Source organism: Acomys minous (assembly GCF_964271855.1).
Source record: "Acomys minous genome assembly, chromosome: 2".
Taxonomy (NCBI): domain Eukaryota; kingdom Metazoa; phylum Chordata; class Mammalia; order Rodentia; family Muridae; genus Acomys; species Acomys minous.
In genome coordinates this window covers 81,926,300-81,942,032 of record NC_140484.1, presented here as the reverse complement: position 1 = coordinate 81,942,032, position 15,733 = coordinate 81,926,300, and the positions used below count along the sequence as shown (strand labels likewise).

The 15,733-nt window shown below is 43.5% G+C and overlaps 1 protein-coding gene across 3 annotated transcripts in view; it reads left to right on the top strand.

The window, feature by feature from the left end:
* LOC311592605 (uncharacterized protein) overlaps window positions 1-15,733 on the top strand; it is a 141,180-nt gene that overhangs the window by 89,687 nt on the left and 35,760 nt on the right. For all 3 annotated transcript variants that reach the window (XR_014777460.1, XR_014777461.1, XM_084773229.1), the window contains 2 exons: window positions 1,513-1,735; window positions 12,322-12,592. The gene's annotated coding sequence lies outside the window, so the exon portion shown is untranslated. The remainder of the gene's footprint in view (window positions 1-1,512; window positions 1,736-12,321; window positions 12,593-15,733) is intronic.

Below are 15,733 nucleotides of genomic sequence, written 5' to 3'. Positions count from 1 at the left end.
CATGGCCTCACTCACTGGCCTCTGCTCTTCTGTGATGGGCTGTGAGATAACTGGCTCGGGAATTTCAATTTTCCTTCACAGAAGTAGTTGGTGGCTGAAGGCTTGCAGCACATAATTGGTTTGAGGTTTGGGAGAGGATGATACCTTGTTCCTGGAAGCAGAAACAAGCTCCCTCTGGAGTGAAGTGTGAGAGGATGCTCTGTAGGCTGCAGGCCTTGATGCAGCTGACTGAGGCACAGTGATAGACTGGATGGAGTTGGGTACATTAGGTCGTGAGGCACTGGTGGAAATTGGCAGAGCTGGCTTGGCAAAGGCCATCAAAGATGTGCTGACAGAGGCTTCAGGGATGGCCTGAGTGGGATAGGCTGAAATGAATGGGAATGAGGCCTTGCAGGGTAAGCTTCAGTGGCCTGAATGAAGCGAGGGAGAGAGGCTTTCTAGAAACAGGTCTGTCTAGACACTTGTCCAGGGGTGGGAAAGGCAGAGGTACTAACTTGACCTTCACATGTATGGGCAGCTCATACTGGGATGAGGTTGGACACTCCTTGTGAGCATTGCTTTCTGTTCTCTGTTCTCTGTGCCCTGCTAGGGTTTTGTCAGGGCCTTGGCCCTCATGTGGCATATCTGGCAGTGCTACTCTGGCTGGGCCTGCTCTTGGATCTTTGTTACTGCTGAAATTTTGCAGAGCCTGGGAGTAGCATGTGCTAGTTTTCATCTCACTCTTCTTACGCAGTGCATACGAGATCAGCATAGACTCTGGCCTGTGCATGCCGAGGTGGGTTTAAAGCTTCTTAAAGCTGTTGTGGCTGAGCTCAGGAGGATTCCTCTTCCTCTTGGTCTTGAGAATGGTGTGATGCTCTTCTGACTTGACTCTGTTCCTTGACTGCTGTAGCTTCTCTGTTTTCTTGTAGTTTTTTTCTCTGGACCACGTGGCTTTGTTTTGCCCATGTCCTTTAGCTCAGCTGGGCCTAGGTGCCACTTCAGGAGCTTTGCCCTGTAACTGCTTGACCATGTTGTCAATAACCCTTTCACTGTCCCCATTACTGCCCACAGCCACGCAGCTAAAGTCTTTATGGTTTTCCTTCCCTAGCAGGTCGGGTGGTCTACTGTTGACTCTGCAGTTTTCCTGGGCCTGATCCCTATGGATAACTGTGTAGTCTTTGGACTTGGTTGCTGTGGGATCTTAGAATTGGTCTTTGTCTGTGAGGGAGTTGAAGATTTGGGGAAGGGGAATAGTAGTGATGTCTTTAAAGTCAGTGCTGGATCCCATCTCATTCTCCAGCACCCCTGACCCTCTCAGACACATGTTGAGAGCTATCAAGCTGGCATTGTCAAAGCAGGCTTCTGTTGGAGGCTCCCCACATCAGCACAGTGCAGAGGCTGCTGCATGTCAGGGTGTGCGAAAGGAAGGAGTGGTGTATCTTAGTTTTCTTTTGTGTTCTCATAGGCATCCAGAGGTGTTGAAAGCTCAGCTTTCATGTCATCCAAGTTTTTATTCTGTTTTTTTTCTAGGCTTGGAGCTGGAGGCAAGGCCAGGAAATCTGAAGGGCTATGGATGGGGGCTGATAAGGACCTGTCCCCATGAACAGGTGCTGTCTTCATTTGGGAAACCTGGGTGCAGGTGTTGCACAGTTCTGGAATCTGCATCAAACAGAGTGTCTAGCCTGAAGTTGACAGTCCAAGGACGTCTCCATTTCTACCACTTAAAAATGATCAGGGAAGAAGTCAGTATCTGGTAAGTGAGATGCTCCCCTTTTCTCATAGCCCCATAGCACTCAGGCCCTTACAGCAGTGGGTCACCCATGCCTCCGAGCTCTGCCTGAGCTCTGTTCACAAACAGGTGCTGACTGCTTTGCTGTTTCTGCTGACCATGCCATGTCATGTTTTCTGAGATGTTTTTGTGTTCCTTTGTGTTGATATGGTGCATGGGAGCATGATGTGAGCTCCATCCTTGCCTTCCCCTTGAGCTCTGATACAGTGCCTCTCTCTCTCTCATCATTGGAACTTTGCTAGCAGGCAGGTGGTCTAGGTCACAATTTCCTAGAACTTACATGACTTTTCAAACTTTCTTCAGTTAATGGCATTGCTCAGCTGCACTCCGAAGCCTGGTTTAGGTATCCAGAACCAATTGAGCACTCCTGCCAGGCAAGCATTTAAAAAAGGACAGCTTGAAGAAGTGGCGGTGGTCCACAAGATGGCAGCAGTGAGTATCTATTCTATCCGAGTAGTGGAGGAAGATCAGAGATTCCAAGTCCAGTGAGTAAAATGGCCTTGACTCCAAAACACCAAACTTGGAGTTTCCTGGACAGGAGGGCACATCCTGGGAACAGGGGACACACAGATCCAGGCACCCTGTGGCTGTCTCCCAGGCTCAGAAATACCTCAAGGCTTGCAGCCCCTTGCACTGTTGGTTTTTTCGAACACAGATCCAAGTACTCTCCAATCCCCCTACCGGACCACGTACTTCTTATCTGAGGGCCACATCTCGGGGGAGATGGCAGAGCAGGAGGACAGGATCGCTACCTCTAAAGATGGCTCTGCTGTTTGCCAGTGGAGACAGGCTGAAAAAAAGAATCATAGAGGATCCTCATCCCAAGATGGTGGAATCCAGCAGAATCTGAGTGTTCTGGGAGCTCAGCATCTGCTTGATCAGCAATCCACAGCATGATTGCATCCAAAACACCTGCACACTTTCATGTTCCTCAGAACTTCTCCCTGACACCACTCCGGACGCCAGAAACTTGTATATCCAGCCTTCAGTTTAGTTCTTTCCTGAACAGCAGGAGACATCCCAGGAGCTGTGGGTACACAGTCACAGGTCCCCACAACTGTCTCCCAGGTTCAGGAATTCCACAGGGTGCCAGGCTCATGTCCCCAACAGCTGGCTTCTTCCATAGTCAGTATAAGAAAGTAGAAGGGAGAAACCAGAGTATCATTAGGACCTACCCTCCAAGGACAACATAATTCCTGAAATATTTTGTTGGTGACACATCCCAGTTTTACTCATCCTGGAAGGTGATAATGACAGGAGTAGGGACCATAGGGACTATTTTGGAAGCTGGTTATTGTAGAGGTAGGCACATTTGTGGGAATCATCCTCCAAACTGCTCTGTTTATTTCCTTTTTCCTTATCAAGCCAGCTGCTCTGGTAGGTGCTACTTTGCCCTCTCCAGGTCAGGTTTAGGCTGTCAGGAGATCAGATTCTTCTGTGGGTATTGCTGGTTGCAAATGAAGATTATCCTATGACAAAAGCTATTCTGGAAAGTGGTGAGGGAATCAGCATAAAGCCTCACAAAGCCTATTCATGTGACTTCTTCACTTTGCAACTTCAGGGAGGAAACGTTACTTGTTCTTCATTGATGTGGTGCTTCAACTATCTTTAAAAAGTATAGAACATTCTATTAAGCTGCCCTAGATTGGGCACAGCTAAAGCAACAGTGCATTCTTCCAGTGCCTTAGGCAGTGAGTCCCTAAATGAAGTTTATTTAATGAAGAAATTAGCTCCAGTTGGATTCTTGAGATGGAATTACGGGTCCATCTGAAACAAACTGGGAGGAACAGCAAGCTCAAAGGTTGAGGAAAAGCTGATGAGAACTGTTTGTTAAGGATCTTCCCCTCTGATTTTCCTCTATGCATCCCTCCTGCTCCTCTTAGCCTCTGCATCACCTAATGAGCACATCTCCTCTCTCTTGGTCTTCTGATTGGCTCAGCATGAGCACAGGTCCAGCATGGGTCAACCAGAAACATGATGATTCAACTCAGGAACTTTTGATGAGGTGGTGAACTTGGCACCAACCTACTAGTGGTGTTTCATGCCCAAGAGATAGAGGAAGAGCCAGGAGTACCCCGCTCCATTGCTGTAAACTAGCTTTCGTAGCATCCAACTTTGTAAGTTCTCTTTTGGCTTAAGCCAGTTTGGATCACCCAGTTCTTCCAACCATGGACGATCCTGCCAGTGTAGTCTCCTTTATGATCAGGTGGTACCTACTCTTCTTTGTCCAACTCAGTGCTTTGGATACATATAGTATCAATTATCTTTCTTCATGTTAAACATGTGGCTTTTTGGATATGCTCACTAGACACTGGCTGTTCTGCATCTGGGATTTAAGACATGTTCATCTTTGCACCATGGTGTTCATGAAGCTCAGTGTCAGTTATACAGTTGCTGACACATTTAACCTGAACCTCTCCATAACACTTTTCAACTGCTGAAACATGGGATGCAATCCAAAAGGCCTTTGTTCTTTGTTGCCCATCTAAAGTAGAAAAGAACGAACTACCTTAAGACAGGGAGGCTGTATCCTTGTTTTTTACTTCAGGCCAGTTTTTCCAACTGTTAGCTTTGCATGGAAAGTTAAACCATTTCCAGAATCTCCCTACCGCCTGCAAGCATTACAGTTTTAGAATTACACACTCTATTGCTCTGCAATTAAGCAATAATGTAATTAGAAATGATGTGCAAAAGATGAGGCTCTGTGGGGCATCTTCTTTAAAATGCTTTGTTTAACTATTGAGCTCAGTGTCAAGAAAGACTAAACATACATGTTTCTATTTCATAATGTTGTAAGGAATTGTCTTAGAACAGTTGTGGGCTATGAGTCATCACTTCTGTGCAGCCTGCACTTTTCTGATATGAGCTATATTCAAGATCCTCTCACTCTTGTGGTACCAACTCTGCTCATCACTGTGCAATGGGGATGATTCTACAGGCAGATTGCATCTTCCATCACTTTTTCATGTCTTATTGAGAACCAAATGACAACGGCCTTGTAACAACTACCATCTTCCCTCTCTTGTCCCTCTCAGGACAATGGGCTTCTGCGTCAAGGTGGTATTCTTATAGGAGCCCTGTTCCCAGAGCTCAGGGTTTCCATGATTGTTGCCCTAGGATGGGCTTTCCTGACATTTCTTTGACATGCTAGGGAAAATCAGAGTAACATGTCTACCTAACTGCACAAAGCTGGCCCAATGAGCATGGCCAGTGAGCACTTTGTAAATTGTGACATCCTGCTTTCTGAGATGATGGCTTTTAACCTGAATGGTTACTATGTCTTTCCTATTGAAATGGCTGCAGTGATGGAGCCATATCTTTAGTGTTATTATGGGAATTAGCTGTTATAGTGTTTTGTATTAGGTCAAGCACATGAAATTGCTAATATTTAATTATTTTTAGCAATTTTATTAAATAGTTTTACATATACATTTATATTTATATATAATAAACTACCCACAGCAAGAAGAATGATGAAACATTCAGGATTTATATATATATGTTACAGTCATAGTGTTTTGGCTATTTGTATATGACAGCCTCGAGAAAACATCTTTCCTATCTTGGTGAGTCTAAAATTCTGAATGTAAACCAATATCTATCATATCCTATCTCTATCAACTTAAAACATCTATCTAGACCTAAAAACTTCTTAACACCTAAACAACTAAATTTAATTGTAAAACTAAACTATCTGGTCTTCAACCCCATCAAACGCTTGAGAAGAAATAAAATTAATTATCTGAGTATACAGGGGGTGCAGGTTAACAGCTTCCCAAAAGAGAAGATGACAGAGACAGTTTGCCACCTGAATAGTTGCCCCAAATTCTCTATAACATTGGAGCATCATCTTCGGCCTTCTGGCCCAATACATGTAACAGACATATATTTGTGAAGCACCAACTATTGAGGACTTACTTACCATGTCTTGGCAGTGTTTGGCCATTGACTTTGTCTGCATGCAAGCTTGCCCATTTTTAGGCAGAATTCTGTCTGTGGTAGAAATGAGGACATTTTGCCCAGTGGCTTGTTTGGCACATTTGAAGCCTTCTCCATAAGGAGGTTCTTTGATGTTCATCATCTTCTTTGAGGTAAGCTGGGTGTTGCTAGGAGCTAAACAGTCTAACTGTAAATGTATCTTTGAAATAATAAAAAACATCTGTAAATGCCAAATTCTGTATGTTTCTGAGGTTTTTAAAAAGACCTTATCTAACTATTTTACCTTATCTTTCTATAGAATCATATCTATTCTATATGTATATTCTAGGATGTATATTTTTGTGACAAAAATAGACTAGTAATTGATATCACCATGATTTTCATCAACTAACAATTAACTTATATAACTTATGTATCCTAAACAACCTGCAATAACACTTTCAAAATATTGGAAGTATACTTTGTATTATAATTGAATTGTATGGGTATAATACTGCATATTAGAATAGAAATATTATGATGTGTGTGAAGAATAATCTTAAATTTGAATTTTATACCACTGTATCTAAAATTAAACTTATTTTGCATTTATATACAAAATTCTAACCAGTGAATGAAAAATAACCTTGTGAGTAACAATTAAGGCATTAAGTTGAGGAGTAGATTCACTAATATACTTTTTGTCCTATCATCCCTATATATTTCTATATTCCCCTTTTTTTGTTTTTAACCCCTATCTCTAAATGTAAGAGTGAAAGATAAAAGAAAGGAGAGACATCCCTGAGTACAACCTTGTTTTCTGTCTAAATAAAACCAATAATAGCTTTCAACCAACTCTTGTGCACAGTGACCCAGTCTTTGGCTTTGATCTTCTAGGAGGAAGTATTCCTTCTTTAACCACCAGTTTTGCACCCTTTGGGATACACATTCTTGGGAACAATTTATAAAGGCCAACTGAGATATCCCAATATCACGTGTGCTGTGGTGACATGTACATCTGGCTGAAAACTAGAGCAATTAAATGAAGAGTAGAAAAGTCAAAATCAATCTGTTAGTGACTCTGTATCTACAAGGTTATGTAAACAGTTTAAAATTTTCAAGAAAAGAACTTCTCCATGCATGGTCCTTGGTTGGTGCATCAGTCTATGTAGGTCTTCCTTGGCCCAGATCTGTTGCCACTATAGTTCTCCTTGTGGAGCTCCTGTCCCCTTCAAGCCCTTCTATCCCCATTTCTTCTCTAAGTCACCCTGCACTCTTCCCCAAAGCTTAGCTGTGAGTCTCTGCTACAATCCCCTGCTGAGTAGAGTCTTTTAGAGGACGTCTATGGTAGGCTCACTTCTTGTTCCCCCTTTTCAAGCACTTCCGGTGTCTCTTCTAGTTGCCCTTACGAATGAACATTCACCTGGAAGACGTAGACGACCTGCTTAGCTGTGGTTAGTCAATGGGCAGCACAATCTCCGTATGAGCCCCATAATATGGAGAACAGGGGCTGCCTCTGCCATGGACTTGTTGCCCACTCATTGACCACTTCCCCTGGCAGGGCAGCCATGCCAGCTCCAACAGAAGTATAGTATGCAGGCAGTCCTGATGAGACATGATAGACTGGGGTCAGATAGTAGGGGAGTCCCCCTTTCTGAGGACTAGGGGAAGGAGGAGGGGGAAGAGGGAGAGATGGTAGGATTAGGAGGAGACAAGGGAGGGGCCTACAGTCTGCCTATAAAGTGAATAAATTAAAAATAAACAAATTTAATTTTTAAAAAAGAAAAGGACTTCACTCAAAAAACAAACAAACAAAAACTCAAAATTTTGCAATTCAGCTTTCACTTCTCAGGGTGCTTAGAGACCATGCTATTTAGTAAAATGTTTTAAGAATCTCTGTGAGAATCATACCAAAGACAAATAAAGGAACACTCTCCAGGCTAGCATTTCTGACTTTTTATTTCTTTGATATTGGGGGGGTATATTACTGTTGTAGCTGTGTGTGTGTATGTGTGTGTGTGTGTGTGTGTGAGAGAGAGAGAGACAGAGACAGAGACAGAGACAGAGACAGAGACACAGAGAGACACAGAGAGACACAGAGAGACAGAGAAAGAGACAGAGACAGAGAGAGAGATTGAGAGAAGGAGTCACCTTGTTTTTTAAATTTTTAACCTTGTGTTAAATTATTGTGTTTGTGCAGTGCAAACATATGAGCATGCGGATGTGTAGGCTTGTGTACACCCATGAAGAGGCCAAAGCAGACTGTCAAATGTCTTTCTTTATTGTTCCCTCCCTTGTTACTTGGACAGATTCTCTTACTGACCTGTAAACTCTTCATTTTGGCTAAACTGGCCAGCTATTGACTCTTAACATCCTCTTGTCTCTGCCAGTGCTGCGTAACAGGCATATGCATCTATATCCAGCATGTTTTCATGCCTCTTGTTTTGCCTAGAACTGGGATTACAATTATGTACCATCACATGTAATTTTTTTTACATAGGCTCTGGGATATTGCAGGTCCTCATGGTTGTTAATCAATCATGTTATTCATTGAGCATTAATGTCAGCCCTATTTCTAACTAAAGCCAAGAAGATTTTTATTTTCATTTTCTGTGTGTGACTGTTTTGCCTGGACATATTGTCTGTGTACCATGTGTGTGCCTGGTATGCTCATAGAAGTCAGATGGGTATCTAATGCCTTGAAACTGGAGTTACAGGTAGGTATGAATCACCATGTGGGGGCTGAGAACTAAACTCGAGTCCTTTAGAAGAGCAGCAAATGCTGTTGATGGATGAAACAGCCCCACACCATCTCTAACTTTTAAAACCTGTAAAGTGGCTTGACTCAGCATCACACTGAACTTCTGCTAATGGTATTTTCCTAAAGGGGCTTGATATAGTGGGGTTACACAGTGCATATTCTTCCTTGAGCATGCTGCATACCTGCCTGGCCCAATATTGTATACATGCTACACCTTGCTATTTTGTGGCTGAAACTAACATACTTTATATAGACAACTTAAGAGAGGAAAGATATGTTTGAGCTCATGATTCTAAGGTTCCCATTCATCCTGCTGGGCAAGGCGTGACAAAATGGAACACAGCACACTATGGCAGCTGGAAAGCAGAGACAGGGAAATACTGTGCTCAGCTCCCTTTCTCCTCTTTTCCAGGCTCCCAATCCACAGGATGGTGCCATCCACATCTACAATGGCAATCCTCAGTTCAGCTTATGCTGTGGATATGCTCTCCCTGAGAGGCCTAGAGGCATGCTCTAGGTCCCCTAGGTGATTCCAAGGCCTATCAGCTTGGCCTTGAAGACTAAGCATGACATACTAACTTTCACAAGAGCCTCTCACTTCTCAAAAAGACCTCTGTCAGCAGCTCCTTAGCTCTCCGTTGGGAACATTCCCCTCTCACCCTGAGGCTCTGGCTCTACTGATAGCCTGTCGACCATACCTATGAATAAGAGTGCCACAGTTTCATGGTCACTGTGGTTTAGATGGGAGTTGTCCCCCCCCCCCCCCCACTTCCCGGGCTCATTTTTGAATGTTTATTTCCCAGTTGATGGAACTGTCTGAGAAGCTTTAGGTGATGTAGCCTTGTTGGAAAAAGTGTGCCACCAGGGAAGGGATTTGAGGTTTCAGAGGACTCTTGTCCTTCCCAGTGCTTCTGTGTGCCTCATGGTTGTGGATCAAGATTTGAACTGTTGGATGTTTCTTTGCCATGACAGATTCTAGCCCTCTAAACCCATAAGTCAAACTTTATTTTTAAACATTTTCTTTTATAAATTACCTTAGTATCTTAGTTATAGTGTTTTATCCCAGCAATAGAAAAGTAACTAAGACCTAGGAAAGGCTTGAAGACAGCAAGAGCCTGTAGCAGATGCTCCTGGTTTCACAGCAGATCAGGGCTCCGAGTGAGAATGGAGTTACCAGTTAGGTAAACTTCAAATAGCTAGCCAGGCTTCATCTACTGAGTATTTCATAGCCTCTTCAAATAGCACTATCATCTGGGGGACAAACATTCAGAACATGAGCCTGTAGGAGTCATTTCAAATCCAAACCAAACATATGACATTGTGTCAACCCCAGAGCTTCAGGGGAGAGGTGGACTCTTTCTACCTGCTGCTGAACCAATGGGAGATGATTCTGGAGCCAAACATAAAGGAGTGTGCCTACAAACCAATAATTTCAAGGAAAGCAAGGGTGGGGATGAAAGAAGAATCAGTATTGGTAAAATTGATTTCTGTCCAAATCCAGCCATGCCTGAACATCTCAGCCATGAGAATTGTATCCCTGGTATATATGGTTGATCTGGTCCTGGAGAGGTGCTGAGTTCAAGGGAGGCTCTTCAGGAGCACAGGGGTCCCTTTGCAGGAGCCGCACTCCTACTGGGGTTTACAGTGAGGCTACTGAGAAATGTAGGTGCTGAGAAGTACAGATACTGAGAAGGATGCCATACTTTGGGGAGTCAAGCTTATGTGAAAATTAAACTCAAGGAGATCATAGTGCCTGCTTGGATCTCAGTTCTGAGTCTTGGTGGTGTCGTAAGCTTGCTTTCCCGAAGAGACATGTACAGAAGGTAGAAAGAAAGGTCGGGTCCAGTGGTATGCATGATAATTAGTGTCAGGCTATTCTGTTCTGATGTGACATCCCTCCTCTAAAACACAGTGCTGTGTGGCCTTCCCTAAGCCCCATGTTTGCTTGTGAAGGTTGAAGGAATGGGTCAAATATTTTTTTCTCACTACAATCAAATTGCACTGCTTCTCCAGATGGGTACTGCTCATGCTGGACAGTGGGCTGAACAGGTCCCTTGGCTAGTAAGAAGAGAATGGCATGACTGACCACTTTCATAAGAACCAGTGAAATAGGAGAGTCTGGAGCAGATGGCAGATAAGGCTGTGGGTAGTAGAGGGTAGGACAGAGTAGGTTACGAGTGTTGAAGGGTGTATACAATATGCATGGCACAGGTGGAGCTATGGACCAGAACCCATCACAGCACAATGGCTGAGCAGGAGTGAGATATATAGGAGGCTGGGAACACATGATAGCTATCTGAGGACTAGGTGAGGAGGGGACATCAGAGACAACCCACTCTGGCATGACCAACTGAAGTGGCTGAGCCAGAAATGCCGTGTTGAGATGTAGAAAGGCGTCCTTTAATTAAACAGTGATGTTCCCATCATGCTCTCTAGCAGATGATGGGGTGAGTCTCAGGGCTGAGATCTGATTTGATCTGATCTGATCTGATCATTACTTGCTGAAAGTAATTACTTGGCTGCAACTTTAATGGCTCGGTTTGTGGGCTGTGTTAAATGTCCCTGTGTTTAAAAAAAAAAAAGTCTCATCAAAATGTCATTGACAACTCACTTCTTATCACATCTCCTCAGAACAAAATCTTCCTTTTAATCTTTGCTGCTAAGCAAATAGGTTCTCTTCCTGGGCACGGGGAAGAGTAGGTAGGTTATTCAAGGAAGGCTGAAGAGGGGCTAAGTATGTTCTTATTAGTTTATCTCATAAAACTTTGCAACCTGCATAGCTACATTAGCTCCTGGGAGCCTGTCAGAGATGCAGGTTACCAGGCTGACCCTGAAAAGTGTACCTCAATACAATCTTCCTAAGAAGTATATGTGTTCAGATGCTTCATAAGGACCACCAGGATGGGTATGTATTCCAGCATCTTCCAGGACAATGGGCACCACTGGGTTCCTGCATGAGGATCAGTAGGTGAGGCTGTTGCCTTTGTTATGGTAAAGTAGATTAGAAAGAGAGAAATGGAGAGGGGAAGGAGGAAAGAGAGACAAAGAGTGAGGAAAAGAGGTACAAAAGCATGTTTTCTTTAGGCTGGGTGTATGGGAACAATACCAGGTCTTCAAGACCCTGAGCAAACAGAACCAATTGTCAGAGATAGAGGATTTGTGTGGATGTGGTTTAGAATAGTAGCAATGGGCCAGCAAGAAGGTTCAGTGGGTTAAATCGCCTACCATCGGGCCTAAGGAACTGTCCCTGGGGCTCACTTAGTAGAGAAGGAAAACCCACACCTGCAAGTTGTTCTCTGACCTCCAGATACTTGTGGTGTGTAACTCCCAGCAAATGAATATAATAAAATTTCTTTTAAATGTTTTAAAAAGTATTTTTAATGAATTATTTTAATTTTTAATCATGTGCATGCATCTGTGTGGATATGTGCCCATGCGCGTAGGTGCCTAAGGAAGCCAGAGGTGTCAGATCCCCTAAATTTGTAGTTATGGGTGATTGTAAGTTGTCCCAGGATCAATAAGTATTCATAACTTTAGAGCCATCCCTCTAGCCTCCCCCCTCCCAAAACATCTTAGAAAATGCAGCCATGATGTTTTAGTCTATCTGAGCAGTTACAGTAAGTGACAGATCTGGAGAACATCTCTCAAGTTTCCAGCTTACAAAAAGTAACTGATTGATAACTGATTGATCACCTTCTAGAGGCTGGAAGGCCCAAGAAAAAGGCAGTGGAAGATTTAGTGTCTGGTGGACTTCTTAGTGGCTCAATGGTAGTGCCCTCACATGGAACAAGGAGTGCAGATCTTTCTGACATCACTTCTATAAGGGTAAAAATATTTTTTTAAAGACCGTATGCTCTATTCACCCCCACAGGAACCTCATCTAAAACCATTATTTGAAGGCCTAGGATTTCACATCTGAATTTTGGAAGGATGCCAAACACCCAGATCCTCGTAGGCAGCCAGAATTTTTCTCTGGCTCCCACCCCATCCTATGACAGATGAAAGTTCACCCTTGTCTGCCATGAGGCTGCCACAGTCCTGATAAAGATGAAGAAAACTTCAGTTGTTAGCTGGGATACATGGTCCCTATACAGAGCCTGACTCTGGTTAGCCTAAGCTGGGGAGAATATCTGCTAATGGAAGTTAGACTTGGAAGTTCATGGGGATCACTAATGGACCTGAGTGAGTCAAGTTGAAGAAGCCACAGTCAGGCCTATATAGAAGGACCATCTGGCTCTTTACCGTGGAGTGTTTACGTGTTCCTCTCATACTTTCAAACTCTAGCAGCACCTGGTAACTTGGGCTTTTATGGGTACTTGTCCCTGAGATGGAGGAAAGCAGGAGTGTGGTTATACTAGCTCCCTCATTGTGAACCCATTTCTGACTTAGCTGCAGAAAACAAAATCATGGTAATTACTCAAGAAAACACTAACCTCATGTTGATAGTTAGTGAAAGAAAAATGGAGGCACTACACTAAACCCTGCAAAGATCTGTGTCCTAGAACAACGGTTTTATTTGAGGATGATTCCAAAAGAGCAGAGAGCATTATCTGGAAGAAAGAGCTGGTAACAGATGTGTTCTTTAGGTTGCTGTTTTGAGATGCTGAGATGGGTTTCACGCTGCAAGCAAAAATACAGGGAAGCCCCAGGGTACCACCGCAGCTCTCTCTTTGCCTGATGAGGTTTATGGCTTAGAGGAGACTCTGGAAAGAAAAGGAGGGAGACAGAAAGTGTGCCTGAGTAATTATTCTTTTGTGTACGAGCTTTGCTCAGTGCTCTGGAAACTTCCATTCCAACAAGACTGAGTTATAGATGCCTAAGAGAATGGCATGCATAGTACAAGAAGCATCTGATACTGTTGCAGCACATCTCAAGGACTTCAGAGAAGAAATTGCAGATATCTCATTTACTTGACAAATTCTGGTTTTCCTCACAACCAGCAAAGGCATTCTGAATACCTGGATTGTTCTGGTTCTTTGTGACATCTCCATGTGACAGTCTTCTTCTTTTCCTCCTGTGGGAATCTGTGCACAGAACAGCCTGGCTCTGGCAAGGAGAAGAGCTGGTATTTGTTTCAGAGTTTTTCTTGTTTCTGACCAATGGCGTGCCCTCCTTACCTAGACATCTGTCTATCAGGACAGGTTTCCTGTGGTTCACGTGGCACTGTCTCTTCCACAATGCTAGAACCACTCAGTGCATCCTTGGCTCATTCAGTTGGACATATGCTGCATGTCACAGCCCTTGTCCGCCAGTTTATTCATGCTCTTGATCTGGTTCCGAGACTCCTACACAGGCTGCCGTTGGCTCAGACAACCCAAGATTTTCTGGGCTTTGTCTTCACATTTCAAGACACCTCAAAAAGCAATCCATAAGGCTGCCACTTCTGGTGACAACTACTTGTGAAAAAGCATTGGATTTTACCCAAGTGACAGCAGCTTTGCTGGTAGGGAAAGCTGGCTGCCTGTGTGTCTAACAGAACTCTCTAAAAGGGGAGAAGAAACTGCCTTGTGCTGGCTCATCATCTCCAAGGACACTTTAGTTCTACCTCTGGGTGAACATTGCCATCCTTCCTTCCCAGGGACCCCATCACAGTGAATTAGTTCTCCTGAATTCCACTCTAAACTTGTTACTGTGTTTGCTGCAGTTCAACTTGAGTTCTAGGTAACTATGTTTATTCCTCCTCTTCATAGTGGGGAGGGAGGCTTAGCTCACAGCCAGCTTCCTGTTCAGGAAGTCATAATCTGTGTGATAGATGGATATATGTAGCTCTGCTCCAGGTCTCCATGGCCTTCTGTGCCCATTCCATCATGGCTGCCACCCCTCTAGTTCTTGGGCCACATTTTGGTAGATGGTGTGGTAGGTGATCACCCATCACCCTTTCCGCTTAAAAGATCGGCTTGGTGCCACACCGAGGCACCCAGGAGTTGGGATTGAAAGTGCTGATCCTAGACAAGTGTCTTCAAGGGAGTAACAATGCTTCTGACAGCAAATAGAGAGGGGCATCTTTACAGAATATCTTATATTTGGAGGTGTGTAGGAATGTCATTGTGTGTTTGTTTGTTTGATACAGGGTTTCTCTGTGTAGCCTTGGCTATACTAGACTCACTTTGTAGACATTGAACTCACAGTGATCTGCCTGTCTGTGTCTACCTGAATGCTGGGATGAAAAGCATGTACCATCACACCCAGATAAAATAGCTTTTTAAAATTAATTTTATTATTTTCATCATACTACAGAAATAACAAATGCTTTTTTACAAAATAGATAGACTTCAACCAGACATATAATCCCATCTGCCTACAAAATATAACTTTTTATTTTTCTTTGCAGTGTTGGGATTGGGAGCCAAGGACTTATATATCCTAGGCAGGTGTTCTACCATTAGCAAACACAGCCCAAGACAAAAACTTTTAGCACCTTGGCATATAGTCTTGCAAATATTTATCTGTGTGTGTCTATGTACACACTTCCTTTTTGGAATCCAGATCCTATTTAAAGCCTGTTATTGAAGATTGCTATTAAGAGAACCTGTAGAGTGAATCCATCAAAAGGGGAGTCAATCACTCCCTAGATTTATTTGTGCTGTTGGTTCAAGTAAGGCCTAGAGATCATTAACTGTTTGAAATAAGGGTTGAGGGTGTCTCGCAGTTTGAAAATTTTACCTCTATCTCTGTCTCTTCTTCTCCTCACCCACCTACCCATCTACTTATTCCCATCTGTCCCTACTCACCTACCCTCACTCTTTAATCCACCTTCTCACCCCTCCTAGCTACCTATCCATCCATCCATCTCTCCACCCACCATGCATTGATGCACGTATGCATCCATCTAGCTATGCCTTCCGGCCATCAATCAATTGATTTATATCAATCTACCAAAACATCCATGCATTCATCTGTCCATTATCATTTATTAGCCAATCATGTATTTCCTAATTGTATAGTGAGAGATTAACACAAAAAGCCCATGAGAAAAGGCAGGCTGACTGATTGAGAGCTTCCTCAGGGAGTCGTACACATGCAGTGCTACATATTTATGGCATTCCCCAAGGACTGGATTACACAGTAAAAGATTAACATCCCTGCTGCACAAATTAAAAATGCTCTATTATTTGCAGCACGGAGCAGAGCAGAGAGGATCAGGCATCTTCTCTTTGAACAGCATAATTGAATACCTCTCAGCCTGAAACCCTGGCTGTATTGATTTGATTTAATTATACCAGCATTTGTACTCTAGTAACTTCCCCAGCCTAGGAGTGCCACACGGTGCAACATTGCAGTGC